Below are 12,118 nucleotides of genomic sequence, written 5' to 3'. Positions count from 1 at the left end.
GTTGTTTGCATCCCTCTTGCGAATGATGGAACACTTATAGTACACAACCTTCATGCAATTGATGCGAGGGCGCTGGGCCCCATAAGGTGGTGGATTGCGATATCCCACGTTGGTTATGAGAGCACAGAAGTGCCTTCGAAAAGGCTGCATAGCCTTCCTTGCTTATGTTGTCGATAAGGAGACCAAGGAGCCAAAGCTAGAAGACATCCCCATTTTGAAGGAATTTCTAGAAGTCTTTCCCGAAGATTGGCCTGGGTTACCTCCACAGCGACGATTGGAGTTTAGGATAAACCTAGTGCCAGCAGCTGCACCAGTGGCGAAGGCACCTTACCGAATAGCTTCGTTCGAGATGCAAGAACTAACGACTCAACTACAAGAACTGCTAGAACAAAGGATTCATCAGACCGAGCTTCTCGCCTTGGGGAGCTCCAGTGCTATTCGTTAAGAAGAAAGTATCCCTAAAACGGACTTTAGGACTCGCTATGGACATTACGGGTTCCTTGTCATGTCGTTAGGCTTAACAAACGCACCGACAGTATTCATGGATCTCATGAATCGGGTGTGTAAGCCGTATCTGGATAAGTTAGTGATTATAATCATTGATGACATCCTTGTTTACTCGCGAACCCAGGAGGATCATGAGCGACACCGGCAAGCTACCCTAGAACTCTTGAAGAAGGAGTAGTTGTATACGAAGCTGTCGAGGTGCGAATTTTGATTTTGCGAGGTGCAATTCCTAAGTCACATGGTGAACGAGAATGGAATTCACGACGACCCAGCTATGATTGAAGCAATCAAGAACTGGGAAGCCCCAAAGATGCCAACTGCGATACGACAATTTCTGGGGTTAGCAGGCTATTACAGACGATTCATAGAGGACTTTCCAAAGATTGCTCAACCGCTAACAACCCTAACCTAGACGGTACCCATCATGTCTTTACTTGACAGTACCAATGGATTTGCGGTTTATTGTGACGCTTCTCGACAAGGTCTCGGTTGCGTGTTGATGCAACGAGACAAAGTCATCGCGTACGCGTCACGTCAATCGAAGGATCATGAGAAGAACTACACCACGTACAACCTTGAACTAGGTGCAGTAATTTGCGCGTTGAAGATTTGGCGTCATTACTTGTATGGAAAACGTTGCATGATCTTTACTGATCACAAGAGTTTGCAGCACATCTTTGATCAGAAGTAGTTGAATATGAGACAACGAAGATGGGTTGAACTGTTGAATGATTACGACTATGAGATTAAGTATCACCTGGACAAGGCGAGCGTCATAGCAGACGCCTTGAGCCGCAAGAAGTACGCAAAACCACTAAGGATGCGAGCCTTAGAAATGACCATACAGACAAATCTCGCTACTTGGATTCATGAAGCTGAGCAAGAGGCACTCAAACCGGAGAACCTACAAGCTGAAGCAGTACGTATGTGACACCCCAGGAAAACCAGTAAGCGATACAACTCCCCTAGCTTCCTCAGTAACCGCATGCCAAATTTTGGGGCGAAATTTCTTTCAAGTTGGGGATAATGTGACAACTCGAGTTTCCAACATTTCACTTTCGCATTTATTGCATGTTGACTGTTAGTTGCTTGATTATTTGCTTTGTAACTGTACACTGTACACTGGGTCATAGTTCAGATAATTGTTTGTTTGTGCATGCTTATATGTTTGGATGTTTAAGTGTATACATTGTGATATGTTAAGTGACATGATAACCCACTAGACGAAACGAGTAGACGAAACAAGAGGGTTGCCATTAAACAGCCCGACAAAACAATGATGTGTTTCGCCATAGAACATCACAACGAAACAGATTTGTTTCGCCATCCTTCGATTCGACGAAACAGAAATGTTTCGCCGGCCCAGTTCACCGCAAAGCCCAGTATTGGCCCAAACCCTTATGTGTAATGATATATTAGTTTAGGTTATGTACATGGGAACGGTTACCGAACTCTAAAACCCTAGAGCTCCTCACCTATCGACGGCAGTCTTGTGACTTCGAGATCCTCGAAGAACGATCAAGTTATTTCCTTGTTCACTGCGGTTAGTGTTAATCATTAACCGATTTTATGTTTTAAAACAATTATTTGAATATTATTCTTGCATGTTGTCTGTGATGATTATTGATTTTATGGTTGTCGGCCACTGTGCTTTTGGTCCAATAACATCTTGCATCGCTATTGATATTATAGTTGTCATCTGTGATGATTTTTTTGTTAGGATCGGAGGCTCTCATGATTGTGTTTGTTTGTATAAATTGAACAGTCAGAATATATGAAATGATATAAAGTGCAGCGGAAATGGATACAAACTTTGTAAACACAATCAAAGAGGAAAATAGTTTGATAAACAAGTGCTTTTCATTAAGTTGAATGATTGAAATACAAAGCAAATGATTACAGCATGTTTACAGAACTAAGCTCCCCCTCAGCCTGATACCCCAAGGTTGGTTGCACAAGATGAAAGGATTGGACTGAAGAAGAAGAATCCACTCAGTCAATCAAATGTAACAGTACAGGGTACTGTTACATTTATAGGCAGTCCAAACCACTGAAGCATCTTGGCTGACGTCACCATGATAGTGACATCTAACAGCCAAACAACCCATAAAAACTGAACTATACAAAACTACTGATGTCTAACAACTGATTGATAATACAATACAAAACAAGTCTAACACTGTTCACGTTCCACTATTGTAGCCTAAGCACTGATTACTTGAACATCAGTGCTTTCTTCAAAAGGTGATCAGTCTTTGAATGAGCAGTGCTTGGATCTTCAGCAGTACTTAAGAGACAGCAGTAGATAGAGCTCAGCGTTTGCCTTTTAGCAGTCTTTAGTTGTTTCATCAGTGTTTGGTTCATCAGTTGTTCTTCTGAGTAGTGTTTAGAGTGTATCAGCAGATAGGTAACCACTGTCAAGGGGAGAGCTTAGTGTAAACATCTGCTTATTGTGAATCCACTGTTGTGATCAGGTTTTGGCTTTACATTATCTGTTCCTCTGGTAGGGTTCAATCCCAACATTTTTGACTATTGATGATTATCAACGGCAATCATTATTGATATATATTCCTTGATATTATTCTTTTAATGTTAAACGAATTGAAATTTTGAGTGTTGTATAGCTGTCAAACCCACCGAGCTATTTGGTCCAATAAAACATTGACGTGGTTAAAAAGTCGTCGGTTCATTATAAATTGATAGTGGTGGGGGAATGATAACTACAAAAAATGGCGGCTTAGTAAGGTGCAGGCTACAAGAACAAGTCACAAGCATACATGGGGATCTGTTGTGTGAATAAGAAATTCATTTTTTTGTGTCAAAGAAAGTTCCATGTTGATTGGTAGTGATGGGCGGTCCATGAAGACCATTGGCTGTTGGATCGGCCCAATGGTACTTTAATGTCAACCAAGAATTTTATTAAAGAATCTGTATTATTGTTTTGTGTTGAGACGTAACAAAGGCAATGGCGAAACACTTTTGACGGTGAAACCGACATGGCGAAACACATTGTGTTTCGCCAAGACTAATCATGACGAAACAAACCTGACGAATCAATAGTGTTCCGCCGAGGGATGTCACGACGAAACGGAGGGCGTTTCGTCGAAAGGGATTCACGGCGAAACAGGGGGCGTTTCGCCGATTGGGTAATCTGCACAGTAACCTGGTTTAATTCTGTTAAAGTTAACTGGATTATTAACTACTGTTAGCTGATATGCATGACTTGTATGAACTTGAATATGTGTCATATGTTGTTCGTGATTGCTAGTCCAACACTACTGTGATTGTATATGCTTACATGGACTTAGTGAATATAAACTGATTATGTATACGTGCGTACTCTAGGACTTGATTGATTAACTGTGAGCACATAACTTAGCATACCGAGCAAACCAAGGTGAGTTCACACTCTTACTAAGGCATTGGATTCCCGGGGTAGGGAATGGGATTGGTTGATGAATTGTACTTGCATGGTTATGGGAATTACTACTAGACTTGTGATACCTGGGGAAACCCCCCACTACTCTTCGCACACATGCCTGTAATGGCCGCAATACTGATACTGTTCTTCGCACACATGCCTGGTAAGGCCGTGATACTTATACTAATCTTCGCACACATGCCTGGAGGGCCGCGATACAAATAAACTTGTCTACAATACATGGGAAACCCCCACTATTCTTCGCACACATGCCTGGAGGGCCGCGATGTAATTAATAACGATACATGGGTTACTAAACAAACAAACGATTTATGAAAAGAACATCATTACTAAACAACCCACCGTGAACTCGCTCAACTAGTTGTTGACTCTCTGTTGCATGCCTTGCAGGTCGTTCGGTACACTAGGAGCTTGCACTGGGAGGCGCGGTCGTTGTGGACAAGGATCGTGAATGCTTTGTTAAACGTTTATGACATTGCATACTTATGATTATGTTGGGTTTACTTTTATGCTTCCGCTAAACATTAAGATTTTACTTGTGTTTTGAAACACCTTTCATATTGGTTTGGTTAAAATTACATTTACATTTGCTATTTACATTTAATGTTCAATATGATTGGTGGCTTGATCCTAGTCAGTCACGCCTCCAAGCGGTGATACCCCGCGTGTGGATTTTGGGGGTGTGACAACGTAGAATGGAAGAGCAATCGTTGCCTAATGAAGATGGAACATTGTACTTCCTGGAGAAAATTTGGGTTCCATGCTTTAGCAATCTAGGCGCACTTATTTTGAATGAAGCTCGTAAGTCAAGATACTCTATCCATCCTGGATCCGACAGGATATACCAAGACTTTTAGTGGTAGGACAAGCTGAAAGCCGATATTGCTACTTAGGTAGGTAACCGTCTAACTTGCGCGAAAGTTAAGGCAGAATACCAGAAACCATCATGGCTGCTGCAACAACCTGAGATTCTCGTGAGGAAGTGGGAACAAATCTCAATGGACTTCATTACAAAGCTGCCAAAAACCCAAAGAGGTCACGATATGATTTGGGTGGTTATTGATCAACACACAAAGTCTGCACATTTCCTACAGATCAGTGAGAAAGACAGCAGAAGGAAATTAGCAGAGATAGATCTTAGAGAGATTGTGGCACGTCATGGAGTGCCTGTTTCTATCATATCCGACCGAGATGGTCGTTTTGTGCCGAGGATATGGCAGACATTTCAGAAGGCTTTTGGGTCACGGTTGAACCTTAGAGTAGCATTTCACCCTCAGATGGACGACCAAAGTGAACGGACGATACAGGCTCTAGAAGATAAGCTACGTGCGTGTGTGATGAACGTTGGTGGAAGATGGGATTGTCACACCCCCAAAATCCACATGTGGAGTACCACCGCTTGGAGGCGTGACTGACCAGGATCTTAGCCACCAATCACATTGAACTCATGAGTATATTCAAATAAAACTTTCATTTATTAACAATAAGTGTTGCAACGTTACAATGATTCACAGTTTACAGCGGAAGCATAATTAACTCGTTAAGTGTTTATAAACCACATGTATAAGCTCTTAGTCTTGTGTTGCATTTCCCATGTAACTCGACCCATGACCACTCCAGCTTTTCAGACAGCAAGTTCCTGTGATATGCACCTAAGGACCTGCAAGGCTTGTAGCAACGAGTCAACAACAAAGTTGAGCGAGTTCACAGTTGGTTGTTTAGTTATAGTATTCGTTTCGTAAATCATATGTTCGTTTAGTAAACCATGTATCGTATTAGTTCGTATCGCGGTCTCCCAGACATGTTTGCGAAGATTAGTGGGGGCTTCCCATGTGTTCTAGACTAGTTGTATTTGTATTCGTATCGCGGCCTCCCAGACATGTTTGCGAAGATTAGTATTCGTATCGCGGTCTCCCGAACATGTTTTCGAAGATTAGTGGGGGCTTCCCATGTATTACTAGTCTAAGTGTATCTATAGGTGTCCTTCCCCAAAAGAGGACAGTGGTACGTATTCCAGTAGCGATGAAAGTACGAGTAATCATTCAATCCCATTCCCAACCCACCGGGAATCCCATGCCTTGGTAAGAGTGTGAACTCACCTTGGTTTGCTCGGCATGCTTAACTACTCGTTTAGTTTATTCAATCAAAGCCTATGATATTCATACACGTGCGATCAGTTTATGTACACTTTGTTTCCACGTAATTCGCAATCATAGAATGCACGCAAAATGATGAGCACCGATTAACACATAGCAGTTTTATTACTCAATCAAGCATGCAATTTGTATTTATGTTTTGCATGTTAGCTCATACTCCCTAAATCATGACAAGAGATTCATAATCAACACATTGCGTGTTTACACAAGCCAAGACTTTGATATGCATCCTATGGATCGGTTGCAATGTAGAAACAAGTGTTGGCCCAAAATGGCTCAATTAGTATATTTACATAATTAAGCCTAACCTAGCACCCAACCCAATGTATCCTAACCGAACCGTGTCAGTCCAACGTATAATAGTCCCTGGCCAGGCAACGTGTAAGCCCAACAGTGACTAGGGCCCAGTAGGCTGTGTGATCGCAACCTAAGTGAATGGCCCGTAGACGGGTGCGGATCATGTGTGGTGCAGCCCAATCACTTATCCGTTCACTAATTGATCATGCTGTCCAACAACATAACTCGGCCAAAACCCCGTACAAATCCTGATCCGATGTGCGGCCCATTCTAAGGGTTGTACCATTTGTTTATTTACATGTGACCCCTACCCGGCCCAGATGCACAACCCATACCGAAAGTTGTTTAACCTAACATTAAACAATCAACCGATCCTCTCGTACTCACTAGCTGATTCGCCTAACACCTTATGGTTTCTATTTTTCCTACACAACCGATTATCATGCATAACATCATCATCACATCAAATAAATTCCTATCTCATCAAAAATGTTGACTAAACTGACAACATACACATGGCCGCCCAATTTGCTTGTTGAAAGTTATCTCCTTGGACTAATCAAACCATCACTACTAAAATATTGAATCGGTCATGCCACTGTCATCTATTTTAATTTATGAATCACATACCAAATTAATTAGTACAAAATCAATCACTACCAAATTAATCACATGACACCAACTAACAATTGCCATGCACTTGAAACATAATGGCCGACATATGAAGTGATAATTATAAATTGGTTGCACTTTCAATACTTATCACATGTATTAATGTTACCAGATATTGGGTTTCACAAAACAAGGCAAATACAATATAAGAATATTACTAACCGAATCTCTTGATCCACCAGGAGAATGCCTCGAGAGGGGGATGTGTCTCCTGCCGTCGATGATTTTCTTAGGGGAACAATAGGGTTTACAAGAATTGTGTTGTACGTAAATAATAGGTAGGGATGGGTGGGCTCAAGTGAAATAAGGTGTGCGTGTGCTTATATTTTCTCACAATGGCCGGCCCAATTCAATGTTTCCATTTGGGCTTTGGTTAAACATGTATACTTAACATAATACTAATAAGTGTGAGTGTGTGTGTTCGGGTTTGGTTTGGGTTGTATATCGGTGCACTATGTGAAGGGTATTGGGCCAAGCCCAACAACTAAAGAGCAATTGAGTGTGCGATCCAATTAGCTTAATGCGTACATGCTTAATCCATTTACAAGTTACACAATTAAACTCACAACCACTCAAGTAAGATTAAACATATTCAATTAGCAATCAAACATCGCACATAACATTAATCAATCAGATAATTGCACATGACATCACGCAGATCAAATTGCAAAAGAGAGTTTGCAAAACAAATGATATGCATATGTAGGACCTTGAAACTTCGTGTTGTCACATCATCCCCAACTTGAAAGAAATTTCGTCCCGAAATTTAGCACGTTCTTACTGAGGAAGCTAGTGGTGTCGCGTTATTTCCTGGTTTTCTTGGGGTGTCACATCATTCCCCCGTTGGTTTGGAATTTTGTCCCGAAATTCCGCAGTAGCTTCAACCTCAGTAGTGGTTTCATTGTTCTCGATCAATGGGGATATATGTGTTTCATTTAGTTTTCTCGTTCCTAGGTAACCTTTGGGCCACGACGGGAGTTCCAACAGATTCGAACAATAGATATCCTGGTGCGTTTGAGAATCTTGACCTCCCGGTCCAAGATTTCCACTGGTTCTTCGACAAATCGCCACTGATCGTCGATGGTGAGCTCCTTAAAAGGAACTGTGGGAGTTTCATCTGACAGACACTTCTTCAGGTTCGACACATGGAATACGTTGTGAACTCTACTAAGTTCTTCGGGTACTTTCAATCTGTAGGCCACCTTGCCAATTCTCTTCGTGATTTCGAAAGGTTCAACATATCGCAGTTTGAGTTTCGTCTCGAATAACAAAACGAAGTACACCTTCCCAAGGTGATACTTTAGGTAGTACTCGATCCCCAACTTGGAACTCGAGTGGTTTCTGGCGCTTAACTGCCTAGCTTTTCTGGCGGTCATGAACTGCCTTCATTCGTTATCGTATCTGAGCAACCTCCTTTACTGTGTGCATGACGAGTTCTGGGCTGGTGAGTTGGCCGTTTCCGACTTCTGCCCAACAAAGAGATGATTGGTATCTCCATCTGTACAATGCCTCGAACGGGGCAGCCTGAATGCTGGTGCGGTAACTGTTGTTATTCGAAAGCTCCACCAAAGGAAGGTGTCTTCTCCGAACGTTGCCAAGGTCGATTTCTCGTGTTCGAAACATGTCTTCAAGAGTTTGGATGGTGCGTTCAGTCTGTCCATCCGTCCGTGGATGATATCCTGTGCTCATGTCTAAACGTGTGCCAAAGGATTTGTGCACCGCTTGCCACAGATCAGATGCAAATCGTGGGTTGCGATTGGAGGTAATGAAGGTTGGCACCCCGTGCCTAGCGACCGCTTCCTTGATAGATGACTGCAAGTGTAGAAACTTATCTGTTTCTTTGATGGCTAGATAGTATGCTGACTGCGCAAGACAATCAATGAGTATCCAGGTGATGTCGTTCCGTTTCGAGTTGTAAGTAGACTATCGACCAAATCCATGGCAGTCTGTTTTTATTCCCACGAGAGTATTGCTGGTTGCTGGTGTTACACCTTGACTTTCCACAAGTCAACCCATCATTCTCATACTATACTAGATGGGACTTCATGTTCGATTACCAGTACAAGGTTTATAAATCCTAATGCCTTTCATCTAAAGCCCAGACGGGTAGAATGTCAAACTGGTGTGCTTGCTCAACGCGAGTTTCCCTATAGTTGCCGTGTAATGGTACCCACATTCGTTTCAGGAAGTAGCGAGTATCGTCCGACTGGTCAAAGGTTGCTTCTCTATGCCCCGCATGGTTTTGACTTGAAGATTCCTCTTCCTTAAGTTCTCCAATTTGAACAGTGCAAGTCTAATTCTGGTAAGTTAGAGTCGATAGCGAGTTGCAGATCTCGTGCACGTTCAAATTTCATAGTTGTAATCATCCCAAAGTTTCCTCCAGTGATGCCATTAGCTGAATTAGTTCTGTCGAAGTCAGGGTACACGGGAGGCCCTTGCGATCGGTCTAAATAACACATCTGGTACCGTCCAAGTAATGCCTCCATCTAAAATCCCAAGGCCACGGTTTTCACCGCCAGTTGTGTGTCGGGCAGTTCCTCTTTGTAGCTCCATCACGTAAATCATCACTCTTTCATGTTGCGGTGGTGTGTAACTGGGACTCTGATTTGGACCATCATGGTATACCACTATATCACCCGTACCCTCAGGTAAAACGATGCTCAGAGCATTGCAGTGTCGGGATTCGAAAGCTGGGATGACGTCCTCCTGTACTGTTTTCCACGAGCACAGCACCCTGATGTGCTAGAGAGATTTAAGCTGCGTGACTTTCGCAAATCCTGTGTCTTATCTGTGATAGCATCAAGTAAGACTAAGAAGTTGCTGTATCCACGAGGGGCTTTTTGGTGTCGATCAGTTCCAACCAAGACGGATCTCAGCGAGATCCACGTGCATTTCCACTTTGCTGATTATACAACAAAAGGTACTCCTCTAATCCAGAGATTAAATTTAACAAGACCTTAAGTAGAGTGGCTCCTCCCTCAGAAGCCCTAAAATAAGACACCAATGCTACCCATGATGTTCCTTTCCCTGGTCGGGATTCAGAATGTTGTCAGCGAATGCGCTCGATTCATGTGATTCCCTGGGGCTGCCGGTGTGTTGGTCAACCCAATGGTCACGGTGTATAACGTCGAAGTGGCTACACTAAATTTGACATGCTGTTCTAAGAGCATTCTCCCCTTGGACTATCATCTGACGTTAGTTCGTTCACTAGTCAATCCTCGAATGAAAGCGTGTTCCTAGCAACTGGTCGACAGGTTCTCAATACGTGGTCAAGGCAAACTGTTCTTGACTGTCACCTTGCTGAGTATAGTGAGGGCTCCTTAGAGCGAAAATTGGATCCGATGAAATTCAAGTTCAGTAATTCCTGGAGTTGATTAGGCAGTTCCTGTGACCTTCCTGGTGTAGGATAATAGGATGTACTCGTAACAAGGGCTACTTCTGGCATGGTACAGATCTGATATTCCACCTGACAGTTCTTCTGGTAACGCTTAGGGAGAAATCACGAATAATTGGTGGATCCTCGATCCTCCTTCCTTAGCCTTGACATCAGTATCGAATATTAATATTGCGGGGTAATCCGTCTGTAGACACTCCTGGCCTTTCTTGCTGAAATGAAGCTAACTGTTGTGCCACCCTGGCGCATTAGAACAAATAACAATCCTCCACGAAGGAGAGGGTTATGTAGAATTGTCCCCTCACAGGGTACACCTATCAAGAATAACAGAAGAAGGTCGTTGTCGATCACTTGTCCCACAAGGTCGTGTCTGCATCCCAACGATCATATGAGGTTTCCATTAGCTTGCCATCAGCCGATTCCACAACAGGTTCCAACTCCTAGAAGCATCCAGATCAAACGGATCAGAGACGAAATGGGTTGCTACTCATACTAGCTATCACGGTGTTAAAGTCCAGACGTCGCCCATGCCAACTCTAAATGCCTTTCCAAGAGCATCATTTCTGGTGTTGCTGGTTTTCATCACAAGAATTCCAAGTACTGTCGTTGTTCCCTTGGCCGCTGGCCTCTTAACTTAACTACGGCCAATCCATGATGTAGGCACCTTTATTTCCTTAATGAAAGCTAGGGTTACAAGCACCTTGTTATCATTGTGACTGCTGACCCCAATGTCGTTGCTCGAAACATGCCCTACGATTTACGTCCTAAGCCGCGTTCTAAAGCGTTACTCACTGTGCTGGCAGTTACGCATACCACGTTAAGGTCAATGATTACCGCTTATGCCTCGATTGGTTCGTAGGTGTTGACTTCCCATGAGTCGCTGACGAGGGTTAAGGATTCGATTGGAGCCAATTCACTAGTGCTCGCTGCGGGTAATCAGATTCGTCAAAGTACTGAGGTCGATAATGTGCTACACTCATCCTCCTGTCCGTCGTCGTTGCAGGTGGTTCGAGTAACTCACGGTCTGTTACGAGAGTGTTGCAGAAGTGATCACACTTCGGGATTAGAGACGTCAATACATGAGTTTCAGCGGACGAGGAGGAGTAAGAAACGTATCGTTCAATCATTTGTCGCTGGGACATCCAACTCAGGGACGTTCGTATAAGCACCCTACATTCTACACGGTTCGCTAGGTGTTCAGATGGGTGTTCAGGTAACACTCGACAGCATCGAGTTTCGAAAGAATCCAACGGTAAATGAGAGGTTCATGTTTGAGTTTGAGTAGGGGACAATTACTGCTATGGCCTCTATAGGTTCGTTTGTTTCATATCGATCAATTAGCGAGATGGAACCCCTTTTTCACTTGTTAAGCATCACTGGGACTCGCATGCACTCCACATTATTATTATGTGTGCACCCACAATAATATTGTGATTTGCATGCTCATCTTAGCTCTCTTAACTCATGTCAAATGGTTCCTTAAGCTCGAGTAGCAAGCAAAGGGTATCACGAAGCGTAAGTCATGGAGGTTTAGGGATTTACCACCCTATCAGTCACATAACATGTGCAAGTGTACATGAATTCATATCATTGTGCTAAACGTGCAATCACATGCAATATCGTATGTAGGTGTTCACTAGTTATGTGGTG

This window comes from Helianthus annuus, chromosome 15 (assembly GCF_002127325.2).
Source record: "Helianthus annuus cultivar XRQ/B chromosome 15, HanXRQr2.0-SUNRISE, whole genome shotgun sequence".
NCBI lineage: Eukaryota > Viridiplantae > Streptophyta > Magnoliopsida > Asterales > Asteraceae > Helianthus > Helianthus annuus.
This window is presented reverse-complemented; position numbering follows the sequence as displayed.